Source organism: Anolis carolinensis, chromosome 5 (assembly GCF_035594765.1).
Source record: "Anolis carolinensis isolate JA03-04 chromosome 5, rAnoCar3.1.pri, whole genome shotgun sequence".
Classification (NCBI taxonomy): Eukaryota; Metazoa; Chordata; class Lepidosauria; order Squamata; family Dactyloidae; genus Anolis; species Anolis carolinensis.
The window spans coordinates 125,042,410-125,066,115 of NC_085845.1; the positions used below are offsets into that span (position 1 = coordinate 125,042,410).

Here is a 23,706-nt window from a genome sequence, read left to right on the forward strand (position 1 = left end):
AACTATAGCTCCCACTACTTAGGAGACACCGATGGCCCTCCGCCCTCCCTCCAATGACATTGCAGGTTATAGTGAGTGCCATGAACATGTCCAAGATCCCTGCCAAAGTCCTCCACAAACATACTGCTCCCCAACAAAGTGAAGGCTTTCAGATGGGGAGAAGCTCGGCCTCTCATTGAACAAAGAGAAAACCAAAGTGCTCTTCCTGCAGTCATCATCCAATCACTCTGCAATGCCAGGAATACAGCTTAATGGAGTAACATTAGAAAATGTTGACCATTTCCACTGCCTTGGCAGCCACCTCTCCACAAAAGGCAACATTAATGCTGAAATGCAACACTGCCTGAACTCTGCGAGTGCAGCATTTCTCCAAATGAAGCAGAGAGTGTTTAAGGATCAGGACATCCATAGGGACACCTGTTGAGGGTTGTAGAAATAAATAAATAGAAGCTTTACCACAGTTTCTGAATCAAAATAAACCCTGCAGTATAATAAAATGTCACTTAGGCTTGTGTAACAAGTAACCGTATCTTTACTTTAGTTCAAAAGTTCAAACAGGGCAACAATATATATAGCTGTCTTTATAAATTCAAACAGAGAATATAGGGAATAAACAGTCTCTATGGCTCATTTGTCCTATAAATAAATAATACTTCAGAGAGTATGGCAGCCATTTCCTTCCTGACCAATTTCCAGTCAGCTGTTCTCCCTCTCTGAGATGAAAGTAGAAGTAAAAACCGTTTGCATCAGCACCAAGCAAGAGACAGCAGCCAATCGGAATTCTGGCTCCTGACTGGCTCAGCCAATCAGCTGTCGCCACATGCCCTTTCCAGTCAACTCACCACATCATGGTGCCTCTTTTACAAATCCTCACAATACCAAGGTGCTTTTTATAAAGCGATTGCCCTCTCAACCCTGCTATATGCCTGCGAAACACGGACTGTCTACAGACGTCACACTCAACTCCTAGAAAAATCCCATCAGTATTGCCTCCAAAAAATCCTGCAAATCTCTTGGAAAGACAGGCAGGCAAATGTTAGCGTGCTGGGAGAAGCTAAGACCAGCAGCACTGAAGTGGTGCTCCTACGCCAGCAACTTCGCTGGACTGTCCACATTGTCCGAATGTTTGACCACCATCTTCTGAAGCAGTTGCTATACTCCCAACTCAAGAACGGGAAACATAGAATCATAGAATAGTAGAAGAGACCTCACTGGAAGAGACCTCACGGGCCATCCAGTCCAACCCTCTGCAAGAAGCAGGAAAATCTCATTCAAAGCACCGCCAACAGATGGCCATCCAGCCTCTGCTTAAAAGCCTCCAAAGAAGGAGCTTCCACCACAGTCTGGGGCAGAGAGTTCCACTGCCAAACAGCTCTCACAGTCAGGAAGTTCTTCCTGATGTTCAGGTGGAATCTCCTTTCCTGTAGTTTAAAGCCATTGTTCCACGTCCTAGTCTCCAGGGCAGCAGAAAACAAGCTTGCTCCCTCCTCCCTATGACTTCCCCTCACATATTTGTATATGGCTATCATGTCTCCTCTCAGCCTTCTCTTCTGCAGGATAAACATACCCAGCTCTTTAAGCCGCTCCTCATAAGGTTTGTTCTCCAGACCCTTGATCATTTTAGTTGCCCGCCTCTGGACGCTTTCCAGCTTGTCAACCTTCAAGTGTGGTGCCCTGAATTGGACACAGTATTCCAGGTGTGGCCTGACCAAGGCAGAATAGACATAATGTTGGTGGACAGGAAAAGAGATTTAAAGATGGGCTTAAAGACAAATTCTTGGTATAGATTCCAATAACTGGGAAGCCCTGGCCCTTGAGTGCTCTAATTGGAGGTCAGCTGTGACCAGCAGTGCTGCAGAATTCGAAGAGGCACGAATGGAAGGCTTAAGGGAAAAACAAGCCAAGAGGAAGGTGCGTCAAGCCAACCCTGTCTGGAAACCAATGTCCTTACTGCGGAAGAACATCGTCGTCGTCGTCTCACTCATTCAGTCGTTTTCGACTCTTCGTGACCTCATGGACCAGTCCATGTCAAGGATACCATCCATCCATCTTGCCCTTGGTCAACCTCTCTTCCTTTTTCCTTCCATTTTCCCTAGCATCGTGATCTTCTCCAGGCTTTCCTGTCTCCTCATGATGTGGCCAAAATACTTCAGCTTTGCCTCTAATATCCTTCCCACCAGTGAGCAGCCAGGCATTATTTCCTGGAGGATGGACTGGTTGGATCTTCTTGCGGTCCAAGGCACTCTCAGGATTTTCCTCCAGCACCAAAGTTCAAAAGCGTCTATTTTCATTTTCTCAACCTTCCTTATGGTCCAGCTCTCGCATCCATAGGTTACTATGGGGAATACCATTGCTTTCACTATGCGGACCTTCGTTGCCAGTGTGATATCTCTGCTCTTCACTATTTTATCGAGGTTGGCCATTGCTCTCCTCCCAAGAAGTAAACGTCTTCTGATTTCCTGGCTGCAGTCTGCATCTGCAGTGATCTTTGCGCCTAGAAATATAAATTCTGTCACTGCCTCCACGTTTTCTCCCTCTATTTGGCAGTTGTCAATCGGTCTGGTTGCCATTTATTTATTTATTTATTTATTTACAGTTTTTATATTCCGCCCTTCTCACCCCGAAGGGGACTCAGGGCGGATTACAATGAACACATCTATGGCAAACATTCAATGCCAACAGACTAACAACATATATAGACAGACACAGAGGCGTTTAACTTTTTTTTTCCAGCTTCACGATTCTGGCCACAGGGGGAGCTGTTGCTTCACTGTCCACTAGTGGTTGTACTTCCTCATTCCTTTCCTCGTGTTTTGCTGGCAGTTTTTATGATGTTGTAAATTAGTTAAATTAGCCTCCCGCATAAAGCGTACCTAAATTTCCCTACTTGACAGATGCAACTGTCTTTCGGAGCTGCATAGGTCAACAGCAAGCCGGGCTATTTAATGGTCGAGGGCTTAACCCGACCCGGGCTTCGAACTCATGACCTCTCGGTCAGTAGTGATTTATTGCAGCTGGTTATTAGCCAGCTGCACCACAGCCCGGCCCACGATCTTCGTTTTCTTGATGTTTAACTGCAGCCCAGCTTTTGCACTTTCTTCTTTCACCTTGGTGATAAGGCTCCTCAGCTCTTCCTCACTTTCAGCCATCAGAGTGGTATCATCTGCATACCTAAGGTTGTTAATGTTTCTTCCAGAAATTTTAACTCCGGCCTTGGATTCCTTAAGCCCCGCACGTCGCATGATGTGTTCTGCGTACAAGTTGAATAGGTAGGGCGATAGTATACAGCCCTGCCATACTTCTTTCCCAATCTTGAACCAGTCTGTTTTTCCGTGATCTGTTCTTACTGTGGCTACTTGGTCTTTATACAGATTTCTCAGGACTTGGTATCTCCACAGCCACCTATGCATCCATTGTCAAGACACTACACTTGGATGCCTATCATCCTCAGGCTATGAGGGATCGCCTAAGTAAGTAAGTAAGTTGGATTCGCCTGCCAAACTTGTCCAATGCTACCATCAAAAGGCATCCCAAGGAAGCTGCTTCCTTGCCTTGCAGCACTGCATTAGGAGGTTTGGCCGGTTTTCTCCCTCCTCCAACTTGCAGGTAAAGGGTTACAACAGAGAGTCTCCTAGGACGTCTTCAATGCAAACTCTGTGTGTGTGTATGTTTGTTTTTTAAAGGGCTTTTCTTTTCCTCGGTGGTCACATGACGCCCGGCTGCCCAATGGCACCCAGGGCAAGCTGCCTAAGAGGTCAGGCAAACTCGCTCCGGGCTGGAAAAAGGGGCAGTTTTGTGAGGCTGCCTTTCTTTCCCTTTTCGCCTTCAAAGGAGGCAGCCCGGCTTTGGCGATGGGAGAAGCTGAGCAGCAGCCTGGAAGGCGCAGAGGCTGCAGGTAGGCGGGAAACTTGGGGAAACTTTGGGACACATTCCCAGGTGTGGATGAGAAGGCTCCCTCAGGTTCCCCCTTTCTTGTCAAGGCTCCCACACATCTCTCTTTCAAAAGGAGCAACGGTATTTTAAAAGCCTTCCTCTTGAGGAGGCTTAGACCATAGGTTCAGGGATATATATATATCTGAAAGTGGATGGTGGGAGAGAGGAATCTCCTGACCCCACCTCAGGCAACTTGTGGTGTCTAGATGGCTAGGACTTTCAAATATACAGGCAGTCCCCAAGTTAGCAACAAGATAGGTTCTGTAGATTTGTTGTTAAGGTGAGTTTCTTTGTAAGTTGGTATATTTTTGAAGTGTAACTCCAACCAAATACACACACGCACACACATATATATGCTTTGAGGTACATTTTTGAAGTGTAACTCCAGCCAAATACACACATATATATGCTTTGAGGTATATTTTTGAAGTGTAACTCCAGCCAAATACACACACATATATGCTTTGGGGTATATTTTTGAAGTGTAACTCCAGCCAAATACACACATATATATGCTTTGAGGTATATTTTTGAAGTGTAACTCCAGCCAAGTACACACACACAAACATACATGCACACATATATATGTTTTGAGGTATATTTCTGAAGTGTAACTCCAGCCAAATACACACACACATGCTTTGAGGTATATTTTTGAAGTATAATTCCAGCCAAATATACAAACACACACACATATATGCTTTGAGGTATATTTTTAAAGTGTAACTCCATCCAAATACATGCACAAATACACACACATGCTTTGAGGTTTATTTTTGAAGTGTAACTCCAGCCAAATACACACAAACACACACCCATATGTTTTGAGGTATATTTTTGAAGTGTAATTCCAGCCAAATTCACACACACACAAACACACACACACATATGCTTTGAGGTATATTTTTGAAGTGTAACTCCAGCCAAATACACACAAACACACACCCATATGTTTTGAGGTATATTTTTGAAGTGTAACTCCAGCCAAATACACACACACACAAATACACACGCACACACATATGCTTTGAGATAAAATTTTGAAGTGTAACCCCAGCCAAATATACATACACACACACACACACACACACACACACAAATACATATGCTTCGAGTTATACTGGATTTTGAAGTGTAACTCCAGCCAAATACACACACACACACACACATATATGCATTGAGGTATATTTTTTAAGTGTAACTCCAGCCAAATACACACACACACACATGCTTTGAGGTATATTTTTGAAGTATAACTCCAGCCAAATAACACACACAAACATACACACACATATGCTTTGAAGTATATTTTAGAAGTGTAACCAAATATACGGACACAGATATAAATATACGGACACATATATACATATGCTTTGGCTAGCATAGGGAAGGGTTAACACTCCTGTACTGTTTGTTTTGCTGTCTGTATCCCTGTCCAAAAGACTTCACCTCACTTTCTCTCCCTGTGATCATTGGATTTTGAAACTTTTGGCTTTATTAAAACATGGCTTGTTGATAAATCTTCAGTGGAGACACCTTTCCCCCCATGATAATAACTCTTTCAGGAATGAATTTCCCTTCTGAGGGGTCGATTTCGTCTCACCCCCTTTCTTATCTAGGAGTCGTTTGTAACTCAGGGGCTGCTTATACTGGAAGGACTTGGCAAAGAGTTGTTTGTGTTGTCAAAGGCTTTCATGGATGGAATCATTGGGTTGCTGTGAGCTTTCCGGGCTGTGTGGCTATGTTCCAGAAGCATTCTCTCTTGACATTTCACCCACATCTATGGCAGGCATCCTCAGAGGTTGTAAGGTCTGTTGGAAACTAGGTAAGTGAGATTTATATATCTGTGGAAGGCCCAGAGTGGGAGAAAGAACTCTTATCTCTTTGAGGAAAATGTGAATGTTGCAATTGGCCACTTTGATTAGCATTTTGTTCATTTTCATTGTTTCCTGCTTTCTGTTGAAATTGTCCACATGCTTGTGGATTTCAGTGGCTTCTCTGTGTAGTCTGACAACCGCCATGTCTAGCAAGCAGCATTAGAAAAACTCTAAAATCAGGACAGTAAATAAAGAACAATACTAAAAACAGGAGAATTCCAGACAAGAAACAATCAGGACCAGCTAACATCTCCCAACAAAGGATTCCCTCAGGCAGGAAGCAGACAGGTTTTGAAGCTGCAAGGCCATTCAGTGCTAATCAGGGTGGCCAACTGCAACATTTACACTTTCCTCAAACAGACCAGAATTCTTTTTCCCACCCAGGACATTCCACAGATAGATAAACCTCACTTACCTAGTTTCCAACAGACCTCACAACCTCTGAGGATGCCTGCTATAGTTGTGGGCAAAATGTCAGGAGAAAATGCTTCTGGAACATGGCCACACAAACTGGAAAACTCACAGCAACCCAATTTTAATCAACAATAACTTACCAGCATTACAATGGGAAGTGTGGGCCTGCTTTTGGCTGATGAGAGAGTCAATGTAATTAAGATTGTTGTTGCTGTGTGCCTTCAAGTTGTTTTAGATTTAGAATTAGGGCTGAGCCCAGGTAGATAATCATGGAGGGCTGCATCTGGCCTGCAGGCCTTAGTTTGGGGACCGCTGTTCTATAGGGTACTGATTTTGAGTCACTGGATTTGCTGGCCTGTGTAATGTCTGAAAGACCATCCAGGCCAAGAGCACAGGAGAAACTTGGGTGGCTAGGAGGAAATGGGAAGTTTGATGACAAGATAAAAAAGGGCATAAATAAATAAAAAATAAATATAAAAAGCCAAGAACAAAAGATATAAGAGTTTTTTTATTGTGTCAGTGACAAATTAAGGCAAGTTGCTTCTGGTGTGAGAGAATCAGCCATCTTCAAAGACGTTGCCCAGGGGCCGCCCGAATGTATTACCATGCTGCGAGGGGCTTCTTTCATGTCCCCGCATGGGAAACTAGAAGTGACAGACGGGAGTGCACCCCGTCTCACAGTTTCGAAACCCCAACCTTCAAGTCAGCAGTTAAGCTGGCACAAGTTTTAACCCACGGCTCAATGGGTTAAATATAAGACAACAACAAAGATTGGCAGTAATGTGTGTGATAACAATGTGTGAGTTGCACCTCCAAAGTAGTAGAGTATGATACTTTTCTCTGAATGGACAATGATTTGTTGAGTTGTTCCCATGATCTTTATGGGTTATGAGAGGGAAATCACAGCACTAAGGGAAGGTGAGACAGTTTGTATCATTTCCCAAAGTTTAGTAACTCAGCATTTCTCACTGTTATTGTCTTATCATACCCAAGCTAAGCCCCTCCTCCCCTTTCGTCACCTGCTTATCCAATCCAAGCATTTAGAAAGTCCCTTTGAGATCTACTTTGAGGCTAGGATTCAAGGAACTCATTGTTCTTCTGGGTGAGTGATTGCCTTTATTTCCATTTTGGGATAAAAAACAAAATAGTGATACCTTCAAGGGCAGCTGTGGTTGGAACACTGGGTTGAAATGGCCACTCCCTTTGGAGTTTACGGAGAAACCTCGATCTTGGACTAGTCCAGTGGTTCTCAACCTGTGGGTCTCCAGATGTTTTGGCCTTCAACACCCAGAAATCCTAAAAGCTGGTAAACTGGCTGGGATTTCTGGGAGTTGTCGGCCAAAATACCTGGGGACCCACAGGTTGAGAACCACTGAACTAGTCACTCTTGCTTTGCATAACATACATCATGGAGTTGTTATGAAAACAGAAGGGGGTTGAAAACAGTGCACTCTAACTTGAGTCCCTTGCGGAAAAGTTTGGATAGAAATATAACAAACTAGAGTGGCTGGTAGTTGCCTTATTGGTCTGGTGGTGAATCAGCTCTGAATTTTTGCCCAGATGTTAAATAGGACACCTACATTTTTCAAAGGATTTTTTTTTCAAATTTTAGGCTAAAACCTAGAAAAGATTTTCCATCTCTCTGACAAAGAAACCACTACATTCCGCCCCCCCAAAAAAAGACATTTATTATGGCACTAACAAGAGTACATTTTGGCTTCATCCGGTGCCAATGTACGGAAGGTTAAGCTGGAATAGATATATTGGAATAGATATATTCCAGAGCTTGGAAAGGTTATTTTCAGGGTTGCAATTCCCTCAATCTCCCAACTAGTGTAATGCCAAATCTTCTAGTGTCTGCTTCAGTAATGGCAAACATGATTTAGTCTAATCCAGTGGTTTCCAACTTTTGGGTTTGCAGGTGTTTTGACCTACAACTCCCAGAAATCCCAGACGGTTTACCAGCTGTTAGGATTTCTGGGAATTGAAGGCCAAAATTCCCGGAGACCCTTAGGTTGAGAGCTACTGATTAAGGTCTCTTTGTTATTTAAGATGATACACCGAGTTGATACATTCTATATCCTGTTGTGTGTTTAGTTATTGGGTTCATAATGTAATATTTATTTTTCTATAAATTATTCCCACTGAAGAATCAGAGAAACTTAAAAGATATACAAGTTAGGTAAGGGACTGTAGATCCATCTATTAGGATAGAAAGGTTTTTAGGAGTTCTCTAGGCAAGCAACTGGAATGCAATATTGCTGCTGCTATAGTTGTTGTGCAGATCTAGACTTCTTATCAAAGCCTAAAGATCTTTAAAAAGAAGATCTTCCTGTTTGAACATTATACAAAAATATGGGCACATTGGGTCCACACATAACAACTAAATATAGAATGCACAAGAATCTGTATTGTTGATGTTAACTGCCTGTTGTTAATTGTCATTAGGTCGACTTCAGTTTCATGTATAAATATGTGAAAATATGTCATAAGGAAGAGGGAGCAGGTTTGTTTTCTGCTACCCTGGAAGCTAGGACTCAGCAATGGGTTACAGGAAAGGAGATTCCACTTCCTGACTGTAAAAGGTGTTCAACAGTAGAACTCTCTGCCTCGGAGTGTGGTGGAACCTCCTTCCTTGGAAGCTTTTAAACAGAAGCTGGATAGTCATCTGATGGGGTTGCTTTGATTGTGGTTTTCCTGCATGGCAAAGGGTTGGACTGAATGGCCCATGTGGTCTCTTCCAACTCTATGATTCTATAGTGACCCTATAAATAAGAGACTTTCAAATCACCCCATTATCAATAGCTCTACTTAGGTTTTTCAAACTTCAAGGCTTCCTTGACTGAGTCTATTAGTCTGTATGTGTTCTCCCTCTTTTCTTATCTATTGCCTTCCACATTATATTATAGTAAACCCCCCAAATTGTGGATTTCACTTTTTCAGATTTAATTATTTTGTAAATTTGAATAATACATTCTTTCAAGGATAATCTAGATCTTCCAGCATGATTCTATGGTCCACCATAGTATTTCACAGGAGGATCTAGAGATTCCTTGACAAAACAGTAATGCAAGCATTCATAGGTTTTACAGCATGATTCTTTGACTAGCTTCCAGCAGTATGTGACCATAGAGTTGTTCTCTTAAGTTAAAAAAGTAGCTTTTTATTTGTAGTTTCCACTTTTCCATTTTACAAGGGCCCTGCATCTCTAACCCCAGTGAATTTGGAGGGCTAAAAGTATTGTCCTTTCTAATGAGCCATGCCTTCTCAAGTCCAAAGTATGAGCATCTCATCTTCATTTCTACGGAAATTTCAGCCTTGCTTTGCCCTTTTTTCTGGCAGTCAGTGGCATGTGTTGAATTCTCTTCCAGTACCATACTTAAAGTCAATTTTCTAGTCAACTTTCTTCACTGTCCAACTTCTGTAACCATGCAGAGAAATTAGAGATGTGTTGGCATGGACAATCCAGTCTTTAGTATTCAATAGGGGTATGCATGACTCAAAAATATTGCTTCATTTGTTTTAACAACATTAGTGCAACCCCTGTTTTGATATTAAAGTGTTTTAAAAAAAACTTGTAAGGGGTTCATGTCATATCTATTACGAAGTTACAAAAAAGTTCAGTTTTTGTTTACGTTATGCACCCATTCACGCCAATGGAGACACTAACTGGGCATTACCCTATGGCACTCTAACCCCACCCCTAAGTTTCAGAATGTTTTGATCATCCACTAATTTTTAGGCTATTTTTGAAGTTTTTATGAACAACCTTTTTTAAAAACAACTACATGAGCTTTCTTCTCAAATTTCTCTACAATGCCATGACATAATCAGAGCATTCTTCCTCCCATGTATCACAAAGATTTGCACATCCACTGATTTTTAGGAATTTTAAAAAGTTTTGCCCAATTAAAAAAACAAACAAAAGAGGAGCCCGCTGGAATTTTTCAACAGTGACAGAAGAGGGGCAGGGCATCATTTCTGCTATCTTTCAGAAAAATCCACTCATTTCCTGAGTTGTAGGAAATTTTCAAAGTTTTACAAATAAAAACAATTATATAATAATAATAATAATAATAATAAGAAGAAGAAGAAGAAGAAGAAGAAGAAGAAGAAGAAGAAAACAATAAAAAGTTAAAAAACCCAAAATGAATCCTAGACCCACCGCACACATACATACATGTAAAGAAAATGAATCTAAAGGAATCCTAATCCTGGCTGTGTCAATCCTAAAAGGAATCCCTTGCAACAAAAGCCTTACTGAATGGACAAATTCAGTTAGTTGTGTGCTATGCTATCGCTAGGCTTAAGCTATTCATTTGCTGCTCCCTGCCTGCTACCCTCCTCCCTTCCTCCACGTGCTCACAATGGCAACCAAGCCCTCATAGCTGCTGTATCTATTGAGATTTGCTTGCCCTGAAAGAGTAAGCAGACTCACTGGGACTTAAGAGAGTTATGCACTTTTTACAAATCTGCGTAACCAGACATTTTGATTCATTTGCATGGGGTGGCGGCACTGTGCTGTCTTTGTAACGCAGGTTGTAAATACAGATTTAATGAAACACTTACGACCCTCGTCCGGATTTTTGCACATCCCTAATATTCAGTTATATATGTTCACACTTGACCACAAGCATCTCCCAAGGTTTCTATCCATTTCCCACAGAGCTGTTGGCATCTTAGGAAAGGAATTAGGTGCATCTTTCTGTTTATGTATTTAGTGTAGTAGTATATTTATATGCAAATACATACAGATAACAACAGAAACCCAGAGCATTCTTTCCCTGCTACTTTTGGAAGCAGGACATGTTTATAATAAGCACAAGCAGATTCCTAACAAGATTAAACCTACTATTAAATTTGGTTGAGTTAAAACACCACAACTGGAGACAAACCCAACCTGTTATGGCCAGTTTCAATAACACACCCTGTTGCAAGAGCCGAGTAAATGAGAGCAATACAGAGGAAACGGAGCATGGACTTCCACTGTCTGGAGCAAGTGGAGGAAGCCCTCAGGCAGAGATTCTTGATGTGTGGATATAGAAACGTTACAAGCAGATGACGATTGTCCCTGGATGTGTTGTCACCATCTACATCTACATCAACATTAAGGAAGAGGATTTCTTTAAGAGGTAGTTTATATCCAGTACTATTGCGTAATCGTGGCTGGTTGGCATTTGATGGAGAGCAAGGAAGTCATGCAATTCTGTATAATATATTACTTTCTGTAATGAGCGCATGATAAAGTTATTTTGAAAAACAACATAGCAAGTGGAAACAATGTAATTAGGGCAAGAAAAGAACATTTTCTTATTCCTTTTTAAAAGCTTCTTTAAATGACACTTTTCTAGAAGCATTTTGAGTGAAAATGCCATTAATCACCATTTCTCAATTATAGGAAACTGCAGGTGACTGCATCCTCTTGATTCATTTTGCTGTTCTTTTTAGGAAGGAGCAAAACAGAAGTGTGGTTTATTAAGTCCACATTTGATCGCTGTAATGCAGCCGCAGCACAAATGTGTGAAATCCTGAGTCCAAACATAGCACTGGGCCACAAACATTCAGGAAAGGTTTATATGTTTAGTGCTAAAGACTTGGAACTGTGGAACTCCTTGGCTAAATATTTGCTATTCTTTTTTTTCTCCCAAAGTGTTCCAGGAACATTATGTAACTATATTCTCTCACATCTGTCTTTTTGAGATATTCATTATGGAATGATCTGAAGCCATCCACTTTATATATAGTCATAATTTAAAATACAAATTGATACGACAATTTGAAAAAAGGACCTACCAATTTCAATAGCTGGTGGTTATTCTTCATTCTCTCTCACCCTTTTGTCCGTTGGCTAAGCATTAAGCAAACATTAACATGAAAAGTGTGTGTTTCCTTAAACAGATATCCAAAAATAGCCATGCTAATTATTGCTGCCACACAGTGTATTACATAAGAACATTGTTCAGTTAAGACTGGTGTGTTTTTTTAACAAATCCATTTCAAACAAAATTAATACCAATGATAAAGTGATTTAGGTTCTTGGCTGGCCCATGATACAATCCAGGGCTAGCCAGCATAGCCAATGAGGAGAAACAAGGGGAACTGCAGTCCAACATCATCTAGAGGTCCATAATTCTTCAGGACTGCTGTAACTGACCTATGGCATATATGACAAATCAAAACATATTTACTCTGAAGTATTTTCTAGTTGGTCCAACAGGGCTTACTTTCTGGCTAGCTCCAAAGCTTTAGAAATGTCTATATAACGAATCTGTTGAAAGCATGACCACCTAAAATAACTAAACTGCAAGTCAAATCTGCAGAAGAACCAAGAGCAGACTAAAGAACTTTGAATTATGCCTGAAGATCTGAAAGTTCAAGGAAAATGACTTGGTGTGTATCTACACTGTCGAATTATTGTGGTTTGTCACCACTTTAACTGTCATGGCTCAATGTTATTGAATCATGGAAGTTGTAGTTTTACAAAGTCTTCAGCCTCATCTTTCAAGTAGGACTGATGCTTCATTAAACTACAACTCCCAGGATTCCATAGCATTGATCCATAGCAGTCGAAACAATTTCAAATTTATTCATTCAAAAATGTAGATTCACTCTAAGTATAAAAAAGTGAAAGTTGTTATGCCACACAATGAACATAGTGTACCACTTGAACTGATTCCTGGAGATATCTGATCTGATTATAGGACTCCTATCTCAGGATGAATCTGTAATGCACAATTATTACAGTTCAACACAATTTTAACTTCCCTGACTCTATGTTGTGGAATCCTGAGAGTTGTAGTTGTAGTCAAGACAAGCTGGACTTCCATATACATTTAGACCAGAGTATCTACAGAGTATGCATACACAGATTCCACCATCTACAACTAGAATATATTTTTAAAAATCTACATGCAATTATGTATAAGGGGCAACATTTCACTACAGCAGTAGTTCTCAACCTGGGGTCCCCAGATGTTTTGACCTACAACTCCCAGAAATCCCTGCCAGTTTACCAGCTGTTAGGATTTCTGGGAGTTGCAGGCCAAAAACATCTGGGGACCCCAGGTTGAGAACCACTGCACTACACCACTGTATATAAAAGGTGTTTTGAAACCAACACACAATAGATTTTCACTGTGACTTTTTAAAATACCATTGATATTTCATTCTGTTTTAATGTTTATATATCTGTAGATTTTAAATTGCATTGAAATGATTTTAATGGAAGCTACTTTGAGTCTCCTTTGTGAACAGAAAAAGCGAGATATAAATAAACATAATGATAATGGATACCCGCTGCATAAGGTTATTAAAATTATTAAGGAGTTTTAACCTTTTTAAAATTTTATCTTTTAATACCATGATCAATTTAATTTGTATTTTAGTATGTATAACTAATTGTTGTGGGGTATTCTAGGAATCATAATCTAAAATAGTACGTTTTGCAAGCATTTCCTTCTTCCTTCTTTTTATAGCTACACACAGAAGCAATGTCTTACAGGGAATTTTGTATTATCACAGGCATTTCCACAGTAGAATGATTCCATCTAACACGGTAGAAAGGGAGATATGTCTCAATGTGTTGCTTTCTGCTGCAGTTTTTAAAACATGTTCTTGCTAAACTTATTTAAATTCAACTCCCCAAACTTTGAACTGGGAGGGAAATCCCTAAGTTGAAGTTCTATGGTATGTCATGTGTCATATAGAGACATTCAACAAGATAGCTGTTGTGACTTTTTAAAAAGTTTTTTGTCAAAACTTGAAAAATTCTCCAAAAATCAGTAGATGTGTGAATCTTTCTGAAGCTTGGGGGGAATTATATTCTGGTTATCTTGTGTCATTGTAGAGAAAATCAAGGCAATAGCTTTGTAGTTTTTTTAAAAAATTGTTGTTTGTGAAAACTTTAAAATTTTCTCAAAAATCAGTGGATGAGTGAAACCTTCTGAAACTTGGAGGACTAACAGTGGTAAATGTGTGTTACAATTGTAGCAAGTTTCATCCTGATAGCTCTAACGAGGGAGAAAAGAGCCCCTGAATTACTTCATTATAGTTATGATACGGACCCCTTATGAAATTTTAGAAACACTTTAGAAATCCCCCCCATTTAGTAATGAGTATTAAAACATTTTTATTGATTGCACAGACCTAGTGATTACCCTTTCAAAAATGTTACCCTTTTCAAAGCTCTAGTATGCCTTTATAATCTTTTTGTTTATAAAAGACACTGATGCCTATGCTACACAAGTTGGTAACAAGTGTTTTGTGCACTTTCCATGACTTTTTATATGACTTCATTGTTCCTTTCTCCATCCTCTCCTTTCTGCAACACCTGGTTAATCTCTGTTGATGCCCATCTTGCCATGGGTTTCTCTGATATTGACATATACTAGTTGAACTGTTGAATACAAATAACAAACTCACACCCCTGCAGGTGACATGCATGGTTGCAAACAATATGATAATTAACAAAGAATAACTGCTTATTGTTTGGATACAGAAAACAAAAGCTAAACAGATTAGTCACCAAGTACTTTTCCTGCTCACAAGTAAATGATTAAGTATCAAGGTACCTCTTTGTTTTCTTTCTGGCAGCCTTCTTTTGCCTTTAACAGTTACATGTCAAGTAGAAACTCAGTTGTAATAATCAAATTTAAAAGTTAGACACAAATAATGGAAGTCCTTCAGTTTAGTAGCTATCAATCTTTAATGGCCAAGGATTCTGGTAATGGAAGTCCAAACCCTTTGGAGAGCCAGAGGTTAACAGCCTCTGTTTCTACAGAAATCTTTCAACTACAACCCTCAATTGTACAGTCCGGAGCTTGAAAGGTTATTTTCAGGGTTGCAATTCCCACAGTCTCCCAACTAGTATAATGTCAAATCTTCTGGTGTCTGCTTCAGTAATGGCAAATATGATTTAGTCTATTTCAGTGGTTCCCAACCTTTGGGCTTCCAGGTGTTTTGGACTTCAACTCCCAGAAATCTCAGCCAGCTTACCAGCTGTTAGGAACTGTGGGAGCTGAAGTCCAAAACACCTGGAGGCCCAAAGGTTGGGAACCACTGGTCTAATCCAAAGTGGAACAGTGTGCACTAGAGGACATTTTGTCTAACATTCCATCAAAAAAGTGTTTCCTTCCAGTTCCTACTCAATAGTTCTAGTTCTGCGCCCAAAATTATAGAAGTCAATTCTCTCCCTCTTCTATGTGATAACCTTTCAACTATAACTAGTGAAACTATAACCATGCTCAGATATTTGTCTGAATATCACAGGCCTAAAACTGGAGACAAGGACATGGGGGGACACACAAGAGGAGACATGAACATATTCTTTAAATACTTCAAGAGTTGCTACAAAAGGAGGGCACAGGCTTGTTCTCGGCTATCTAAGAGGGTAAATGTTTTAAGTTACAGGAGGGTAGATTTCAGTTAAGCATTAGAAGGAACTTCTTAACAGTGAGAATGGTTCATCTATGGAACCAATTGCCTAGAGAGGTGGTGGGATCTTCTTCTTTGAACATCTTCGGAAAGAAGCTGGACAGCTACCTACTGAGGGTCTTCTTGCTAGAGATCCTACATTGGGCAGTAGGTTGGACTTCCAGCTCTATGTTTCTATAAGCCAGTGTGGTCCAGTCTTCAGTTACCCGAGGGCCAATCAAACTTTCCAGAAAGAAAATGAATTACGTAATTAATATTTAATTACATAATTAAAATATTAATATTTAATTACATAAGTAAAATATTTTTCCAGTAAGAAGGGCAAGAGCCAACAAAAATGAATTGGTGGGCCGCATGTGGCCTGTAGGCTGCGTGTTGGACTACACTGCTATAAGCCATGCCCATGATGTTCCCAATTATTTTGGCATACACTAAATCATATGGCCAGGAAGGGAAGAAGGCCTATGGACTGAGTATGAAAAAAAGGACTTTGCCTCTTCCATAGTTGCCCATCTCACAGTACTGTGTTGAGCAGTATTGTGAAAAGGCTCTTTAACCACATTCAGCTAACATAGTTACAAAGCTCTCAACAGGAGTCCTGGAAAGACTGAACAGGATCCCTGAAATTGTAGAGGTTTTGTTCATGGGTTCTTTGTAAACCACAATCAGCCATGGTTACAGTCTTCTTCAGAACTTTATAGTTGGTGTGCGAAAGTCTAACTTACTTCCAGATGCAGGAGAGACTAGTCTACCACTCTCATCTCCATCCCCACTTTTAACCCTATATATGCTCATGTGAATACTTAAACAGGCATAAGTCTTCTATCAATCATTTCTTCTCCTGACTTAATGTACCAATTCCTTTTGAATACTTGTGCACCATTTTGTTCCCATACCAAACAAAGCCGCACCTGCTGTGCATCTTTTGTTCTTTGCTTTCTGTATAGCTATAGGCAGGCTAAATAAAAAAAAAACCTGGCAGCCTTACAGGGTTATTATATTTACCCAAGTATGTTTTTTACCAGGATGTGAAGCTGTTTTTCACCACTGTAATCAATACTAAATTTTAGAAGTAGTTCTGGTCATTTAGGACTTTATTGCACAGAGGTAGCCAGAGCAGGTCCAAAATAATTTTCAAGTATAGGCGAACAGAAATGTTGGCGCCCCCCCCCCCCAACCAAAAATAAAAGCGTTGGATAAGCGAAAATGTTGGATAATAAGGGGGGATTAAGGAAAAGCCTAAATAAAGAACAACACTGAGGGGGAAATCCAGACAGGAATCAATCAGGGACAGCTAACACCTCCCAAAAAAAGATTCTCCCAGGAAAGAGGAAGCCAAGCCTTGAAGCCACAGGGCCATTACATGCTAATCAAGGTGATTAATTACAACATCCACACCTGCCTCCCAACAGACAAGAGCTCTTTCTCACACCCTGGACATTATTCCATAGACAAATAAACCCCACTTGTCTTGCTTCCAACGACGGTTTCCAGAAGGCCCGCCCAGCCCACCAGAAGGGCCGATGCGGGCTCCAGAAGGCCCGCCCGGCCCACCAGAAGGGCCGACACGGGCTCCAGAAGGTCCGCCCGGCCCACCGGAAGGGCCGACACGGGCTCCAGAAGGCCCGCCTGGCCCTCCGGAAGGGCCGACGCGGGCTCCAGAAGGCCCGCCTGGCCCTCCAGAAGGGCTGACGCGGGCTCCAGAAGGCCCGCCCGGCCCACCGGAAGGGCCGGCGCGGGCTTCCAGAGCCTGCGCTGGGCCTTCTGGAGCCCGCGTCGGCCCTTCCTGTGGGCCGGGCAGGCCTTCTGGAGCCCGCGTCAGTCCTTCCGGTGGTCCAGGAGGCCCAAAGAAGGCCCGCAAGGCCCGAAGAAGGAGGCGGAGGTGGTGCCATCTTTCTTGGGGCCTCACTGCGCCCCCAGAATGATTGCATCACCAGTGGCCGCTTAAGTGGCCTCGCCGGTGGACCGCCTCTGGAGGTAACAAACTGACACAGTCTCTATCATACAGCATCATGTGATATGCTTTGCCAATCTGCCACCTACTGTAATGAAGCCATTAGAGGCTATTGATAGGCGAAGTCACAGTACCAAGACTTACCTTGTGTATCAAATCCAGGTGCATCTGTGGTGACACCTGTCACATTCACCTCTGTAAAAAATTCATTTTTTTTACCCAACACTTTGGAATTGCAAAGTGCCTGTCATTTTTTTTTTAAATGAGCATGAAGGATAGAGTTACGTTGCTTATCTAGAGGTTCAGCTTCACGCAGCTGAGGAATTATGACTGTAACATCAGAGGCTGTGCAAAGCCACCCATACTATGATGCTAAATTGCTATCTGTGCCCCTGTTCAGAAGATTTCACCTGACTTTCTGTCCCGTGATAATTAGATTTTGAAAAATGTGGCTTGGTATAGAAACAAGGATTGGTAATAAAGTTGAGACATGTTTTCCCCTTGATAACTCTTTCGGGAGTGAATTTTCCTTCTTAAAGGCAAATTTTTCTCTCTTCTTGTTGTCTCACCCCCATTCTTAACTATGAGTCATTTGTAAGTTGTATGTTTGTAACTCGAGGATTGCCTGTAATTTTAGTTTCATACCCCAAAGTACGATAACATTAATGAGTGAATTAATGAAGCTTTATTTATATTTTGCCCCATCTCCCAAAGGGACTTGGAGCAGCTTACAACAAGACAAGAGTATAAATGATAATAAAAGACATAACAAATCAAAACAAAATTAAATCACCATAAATAAAAGCAAGTCATAATAAATAGGAAGGAGTATAAATGTCACACATCAATATGAACTATATAATAATTAAACATATAAAACATATAGACATGAAAAGATTAAATATCGTATGACCTGTTCTTGTTAGTATGCGCACCAGGGTCAGCTAAAATTCTATTTAAAACTTCGTCGGCAAAAATTATGGTTAGCTGTTTTCAAAGGCCTATCTCTACAGCCATGTTTTCAGTTCCTTCCTGAAAATTGTTAATGTGGGAGTCAATCAAATCTCCTTGCGGAGGACATTCCAGAGCCAGGGGACTGCCACAGAGAAGGTTCCCTCCTTCATCTCCACCAGCAGAGATGGGACTGTGAGAAGAGCCTCTCCTGCTGATCTCAGGGTCCGAGCAAGTTCATAGGAGGAGACACGGTCGCACAAATAGACCGGACCCGAAATGTGTAGGGCAGTGGTTCTCAACCTGGGGTTCTCAGATGTTTTTGGCCTTCAATTCTCAAAAATCCTAACAGCTGGTAAACTGGGAGTTGTAGGTCAACCTGGGGGGCCCAGGTTGAGAACCACTGGTGTAGGGCTTTGTAATAAACTGGGCCCGGAAACAAATAGGCAGCCAGTTGAACTCTTTTAGTAGGGGGGTGGTAGGCTCTCTATAATTAACTCCTGTTAATAGCCTGGCCACTGGGAGACTGTTGCCAGAATTGTGTATACACCAAAACATTTTCAGAAATATTTCCAGTTATGTACACAGAAACATTTGCTGAATCATGTACCTCCTAGCTTTTGGATAATATACTTAGAGACTATGTGGTTGGACTGGGTTTAAAATAAATATTACAGCATTTTTTTTTAAAAAAAACCCTGATATAGCCATCTTTAGAACTATCAACAGAACAAAATGTTGATTAGCAATGTTCTAGAAGTATTAGTGTAAACTTCTTTTCAAATCCTCCAAGATGGTATTCTTGAGACATTCTTAACAGAAAATCTGTATGAGTTGTTGCACAGCCAAAATTGTTTGTATTGTTTTTTCCTTCAAAATATTTACTCCCATGACACAACTGTCTAGCACAGGAGTAAACAACTGTGTGAGGTCTAATTGCCAATTTTCTAAGGTCTGTGGGACTTTCTGAGCCTCTGCCATGCTGCCCGAAATGCTACAGAGCAAGCAGAATACATTACAAGTCCGCTTTTGGCTTTGAAAAAAAATGAATTTAATATTAAAGTGTGTGGTATGGTGCTGAAAGTCTATTTAGAAAGAGATTTGTTGTTCTTGTTGGCCTCCCTGAGGGGAGGTGGAGAAAAGAGTCTGGAGCAGTCAAGGACTGCCAAAAATAGCCTTGAGGCATTGTGACCTGAGAGACACACTTTGCCTGATCCTGCTCTAGCAGAAAGTGTACGATAAAGGTATAAGTAATGTAAAAACAGTAATAAAGAAGTGGAAGTCATCTTCATATGAAAAGAATAGTCACTGTCCAATCCTGTCTTTGGAAATATTCAGGGAAAGTCATAAGTCTGTGGTTCTAAACCTGTGGGTCCCCAGATGTTTTGGCATTCAACTCCCATAAATCCTAACAGCTGGTAAGCTGTTTTGTAGGCCAAAACACCTGGGGACCCACAGGTTGAGAAGCACTGCCATAAGTGATTCCTGAGTGCTGATTCTGTCCATTGCATCAAGCAGATCCCTCCACCCAATTTTTCATTCATTTTTCCTGTAAAATACTTGTCTACATCTCATATTAGGGCAATGCTTTGGTCTCAAGACCTATTGAAACCTACATGCATCACATCAAATATAAAGAGCACGCAGACACATATATACACAAATCAGCAAGATTAAGTTCTGTGATCTGGTTGGGATGGAATAGGCAAATGAGAAGAGAAGGAAACCCTGAAGAGAGAATATCTAATACAGGAAAATAAAGGATACTAGGATAGAGGTGAAGAGGAAGAAGGAAGGAAAAAATAAATAAATACACAGGGGTGGCGGTGGGGAACTCGCCTGCATACATATCATATCTTGGAATTAGTAATTAACCTCATAGTGAGATATATATATCTCAGGTGTGAAAAGCTGGGCAAGCCCGTGTAGATCCAGCCAGTCAGAACACAATGAATGCTGGAAGGATGGGTTTACATGGGCACATAAAAATAGAGTCTAGTCCAGAGGTCCTCAAACTTTTTAAGCCAAGGGCCGGTCCACAATCCTTCAGACTGTTGAGGGGCCGGATTATCATTTGAAAAAAAATTACAAACAAATGAAAGAACAATACAATATTTAAAAATAAAAATAATTTTAACCAGCATACATTTATCAGGATTTCAATGGGAAGTGTGCTCCTGCTTCTGGCCAATGAGATAGTCAGGTTAATTAGGGTTGTTGTTGTTGTTGTGTGCCTTCAAGTCATTTAAGACTTCGGGCGAGCCTAAGTCTAAAATGTATTTATTAATTATTTATTTATTTACTGCATTTATTTACTACATCATACCATTCTCACCCCAAAGGGGACTCAGAGTGGCTTACAAATTATATGTACATACAATATATTATATTATTAGCATAGCACAATATTAGCATTATATATTACTTTATTGAACTATACCACTATACTGTAATATTATTAGTAATATTATATGTAATATAGAATATATAATTAATATTATTATATGGTATTCTTATTAGTGTTGTATTACATTACAATATTATTATCAATATTATATGTATATACAATATATTATATTATAAAAATGAGGGCGGGGGCCGGGTAAATGACCTCGGAGGGCCGCATTCAGCCCCCGGGCCTTAGTTTGGGGACCCCTGGTCTAGTCTATTAGAAATAGAGAAGAAAAAACTGGAGGAGATAAAGGCTACATGTATATTTTATTAGTTATATGTTCACATTTTGCTGGTTTTGCTGTCTGCATTTTCTGGATATTTTAATTTAATAATTAAAAACATCAATAATGTGTTATTACATGATGAGTATATCCACATATCCAATATTGTGATGACATTGAAGCCTGTGTACCAAATCTATGGAGGAATCTTAAGGCTAAAAATACAAGGCGAGTGAGAAAGCCCAAGGATTGAAACTGCGAGGCCATCTGTCATACCTGTTTTTCAAGTCCCTCTTCAACTTTTACTGCAAATTCAGAAACTCCACAGCTACCACTACCAGGCTTGTAAGTTAAGATTCCTCAGTGGTTCCACTTAAAGCACTCTGTGATGGTGGTCAAAGTGTGTGCCATATGTGGTCGCCAAGGACTAGACCAGTGGTTCTCAACCTGGGGTCCCCAGTTGTTTTTGGCCTTCCACTCCCAGAAATCCTAACAGCTGGTAAACTGGCTGGGATTTCTGGGAGTTGTAGGCCAAAAACATCTGGAGACCCCAGGTTGAGAACCACTGGACTAGACAGTGATACTTGAGGTGGAATTGTAATTGTTTGACAGACTAAACTCACAGAACATTCAAGCAATGGTTCCACTTCATCCTAAAGAGAAATTACTAATGAAGTGCCTCAGACTTCTGCCTTAGATCTAGTGCTACTCAACATCTGGAAATCAAGCCCTATAAGTAACAACTTTGGGAGGCAGGAATGTTTAGCATGGAGTAGAGAAGTCTGCTGAGAGGTGACATGATAGCTTTAAATATTTCAATAAATATGAAATTATTGTAATCTTTCCACTCATATAGAAGTTGGAGCAAGCTTGTTTTCTGCTGCTTCACAGGCTAGAACATATAACTACCAATTGATTCAAGTTACAAGAAAAGAGTTTCCATCAAAACAACAGGAGGGACTTCTTGACTGTTAGAGCTGTTTGAGTAGTGGGGGCTGGACTTTGGAGATTTTTTTTAACAGAAATTAGATGGCCATCTCTTAGGGGTGCTATGTATTCCTAGTACTAGGTGGTCCTTCCAGTCCCTTCCCTGATTGGACTAGTTTTAGTTGAATTATGAGGATATTAATCTAGATTGTCCCCATTTTCATTTCCGCAGTTGTCTAGACTAGAAGCAGTCCAATCTTTTCATCCTTGCCCATTCTGCCTCTGATATAGACTGAGCCATGTGTGGTAGATAACTTTCTTTTGTCAGCATTCTCGTATATACATCCACCAGATGCTATCACCATAGTTTACGGTGATCAAATGACTGTGACGAGTTCCTTCATAAATTTAGGTAGCTTAGTGTAGTTTAAAGCAGGCCTTCTGTCACCTAGGTTCTCAAAGTAATTGATAGTTGATAAAGGATTTGAAACTCACCTTTTTGCTAACAGGCTCCTTTACCTTAATTGTTGTATCATAATCGGAAACTCAGAAAGCACAATTTTATTTTGCTCCCTCTCTATTTTGTACTACTTGTTTCTCCTGCACATGTCCTGTGCAGTAGTCATAATTTCTCATATTGTTTTTTAAGTTACTAATATTTAAAGTTCTTAATCTATGGAATCCAAACACACAGAGGCATAAATTAAATTGTATATCTATGTCTAGGCCCTTCCTACTCATATCAGCAATACGTTCTGTGGGGCTAGAGTCTAATACTTATCCATTATTATTGATCACTTTGATTTTCATGGGACTATTTGGTTCGACAATGTAAGGGAAGGCAAATTTTGGATCCTCTGTTTCAGAGCTTTGAAGGAATAGTAGTAATAACTCTTAATGCTGATACAGTCATACCTTTCAGTATGTGAAAAGAGTTATTGTCCCTTTAAAGATAAAAGGAATTATTGTCTTGATGTTCTATTTTCAGTTTGTCTGCTCTGGGAGGGGCATGGAAAAGCGAATATTTGCCTGCTGTGTGGTTCTATTCTTTTGATGTTTGTGTGAGGTATTATCTCTTTTTCCAATGAATTTACCAGATGTCTCATAGATTTATGTCAGACTTTCACTTCAGTTGCCAGAATACATGGAACCATTTGCTGATTATTTGTTGAAGCCATCGATAGCATCTTTCCTCTGTTGTTAAGATAGCTATTCAAATGCCAGCGTGTGATTGAAAATGAAAGTAAAGCTCCTGGGTGGATTTTGCTTCTTGTTGGAGCCTAAAGGGCTTTTCCTTTTGTAGACCACTTCAAAAAGCCCAATGATTTTAAGGAATTTTTCAAGCTCAAACTAATGTTTAGAAGAGCTTGAGAAATGTTACTTTTTGAAGAACAATTCTCAGGAGCCCTCAGCGGACATGGGGAATTCTTGGAATTGTAAATGAAAAAGTAATATTTCCAAGCTCTTTGTTGTAGTTCTAAATTCACGGTGAAACCCAATTATAACCCCAAAAAGCATGCCATACAGTTGGAACTTCACATTT

The 23,706-nt window shown here is 40.4% G+C and overlaps 1 protein-coding gene across 1 annotated transcript in view; it reads left to right on the forward strand.

The window, feature by feature from the left end:
- The first annotated feature begins 3,432 nt into the window (after positions 1-3,432).
- c5h4orf19 (chromosome 5 C4orf19 homolog) overlaps positions 3,433-23,706 on the forward strand; it is an 84,515-nt gene continuing 64,241 nt past the window's right edge. Inside the window, exon 1 of the mRNA XM_003226252.4 lies at positions 3,433-3,895. The gene's annotated coding sequence lies outside the window, so the exon portion shown is untranslated. The remainder of the gene's footprint in view (positions 3,896-23,706) is intronic.